Source organism: Amaranthus tricolor, chromosome 2 (genome assembly GCF_026212465.1).
Source record: "Amaranthus tricolor cultivar Red isolate AtriRed21 chromosome 2, ASM2621246v1, whole genome shotgun sequence".
Classification (NCBI taxonomy): domain Eukaryota; kingdom Viridiplantae; phylum Streptophyta; class Magnoliopsida; order Caryophyllales; family Amaranthaceae; genus Amaranthus; species Amaranthus tricolor.
In genome coordinates, this window is record NC_080048.1 from 11,582,766 (window position 1) to 11,585,575 (window position 2,810).

Here is a 2,810-nt window from a genome sequence, read left to right on the forward strand (position 1 = left end):
GATGGCAATGTAGTTGATTGATTTAGTTGAGTGAGAGGAATTATGAATATGAAGTAATTAAGTGAAGGAAAGCTGTTTTTTTTTTTTTAAAAAAACCAGTCGCATGTCGAAGAGTGAAGAAGAAAACAAACAAACGAAATGAGGAGCAGCAGCCGGCTTGGCTTGTTTTTGTACACGACCAAAACCGCCACATGAGATGGCGGTTTACCCTAATATTATTATTATTATTTTATTTTCCATGTATTGCAAAACGCTATTTCAACTAATAGTTTTGTTTGAATTCCTAAATAAACCGCTGTGTGAGAAAGCGATTTTATTAAAAAAAAGGAAAAAAAACTATCCTCTGTTGTCCGACGTAGACAGTAATATGGGAAATAATTTTCTGACCAACGTAAGGTTGGAAATATTTTTATAATTAGCATTAATGTGGGAAAAGATTTGAAAAAGAAGACAAAAGGCCAAGCTTCTGAAGCAAGAACCTTTCGACTACAGGTGATCATTTATTATTGAATAAACATTCTGTTTTTGATGTTTGTTTAAAGAATACTAATTCTAGTATCATGCAACTTCATCCTTTGCAACGAGACGTGTGCAAAAACAAATAAATGTTCAAAATCTTGCATAACGTTCTTAATGGGAAAATCTTGCATAACGTTCAAAATCCTGTTCTAGAAAACGGATCTGGATCCGGGTCCACCTGGACCCGGTCCAGATCCGACCCGTTGCCATCCCTAGTAGACCTTGTTGCTTTATTGTAAAAAATTTTAATTTGAATTTGTAGGGAGGGACTTATGTCACCACAAACAGAGACTAAAGCAAGTCTTGGATTTAAAGTTGGTGTTAAAGATTACCGATTGACTTATTATACTCCTGAGTATGAAATCCTAGATACTGATATCTTGGCAGCATTCCGAGTAACTCCTCAACCTGGAATTCCATCTGAAGAAGCGAAAGCTACAGTAGCTGCCGAACCGACAGACTTACCAGTGTTGATCGTTACAAAGGATGATGCTACAACATCGAGCCCGTTGCTGGAGAAGAAAATCAATATATTTGTTATGTAGCGTATCATATAGACCTGTTTGAAGAAGGTTTTGTTACTAACAAGTGTACTTCTATTGTGGGTAACGTATTTGGGTTCAAAGCTTTACGTGCTCTACGTTTGGAAGATTTGCGAATCCCTGTTGCTTATGTCAAAAATTTCCAACGCCCAACTCATGGTATCTAGGTTGAAAGAGATAAATTGAACAAGTATGGTCGTCCTCTATTGGGATGCACTATTAAACCAAAGTTGGAGTTATCCACTAAAACCTAAGGTCGAGCATGTTATTAATGTCTTCGTGGTGGACTTGATTTTACCAAAGATGATGAAAACTTGAATTCCTAGTCGTTCATGCGTTGGAGAGATCATTTCCTATTTTGTGCCAAAGCTATTTATAAATCACAAGCCGAAACGGGTGAAATCAAATGGCATGTTATATAGGTCTATCGTATACTAGATTTTTTTCTTCACTCTAATGTTTGATATTGCAAATTGATTAATACAAAACTGAAATCCCAAAAGTTATTTTTTTTATTTATTGTATGATGTATGAAATAATATAGTCGTCATCATCATCATATCCAGTATATCTCGCTCATAAGAAAACTATGTTTAGGATTTGGGAAGGAAAGAAAAACGACAACACATATTTATAAAAGAGAATGTGATCAAAGAGTCCATTGGCTCAAGAAAGACCTTCAAAGAGATTGAAACACTAATGGAAAAAACCTCATTTGTTGCGGTTTTCCTTAGACGCAACATTAAATAGCAATATATATATATATATATATATATATATATATATATATATATATATATATATATATATATATATATATATATATATATATATATATATATATATATATATATATATATATATATATATATATATATATATATATGTATATATATATATATATATATGTATATATATATATATATATATATATATATATATATATATATATATATATATATATATATATATATATATATATATATATATATGTATATATATATATATATATATATGTATGTATATATATATATATATATATATATATATATATATATATATATATATATATATATATATATATATATATATATATATATATACATATATATATATATATATATATACATATATATATATATATATACATATATATATATATATATACATATATATATATATATATATATATATATATATATATATATATATATATATATATATATATATATACATACATATATATATACATATATATATATATATATATATATATATATATATATATATATATATATATATATATATATATATATATATATATATATATATACATACATATATATATATATATATATATATATATATATATATATATATATATATATATATATATATATATATATATGTATATATATATATATATATATGTATATATATATATATATGTATATATATATATGTATATATATATATATATATATATATATATATATATATATATATATATATATATATATGTATATATATATATATATATATATGTATATATATATATATATATATATATATATATATATATATATATATATATATATATATATATATATATATATGTATATATATATATATATATATATATATATGTATATATATATATATATATATATGTATATATATATATGTATATATATATATATATATGTATATATATATATATATATATATATATATATATATATATATATA

General features: G+C 23.7%; 1 pseudogene; it reads left to right on the forward strand.

Annotated features, from left to right (window-relative positions):
- Positions 1–775: 775 nt before the first annotated feature.
- LOC130805514 (ribulose bisphosphate carboxylase large chain-like) lies at positions 776–1,483 on the forward strand (annotated as a pseudogene).
- The last annotated feature ends 1,327 nt before the right edge of the window (positions 1,484–2,810 follow it).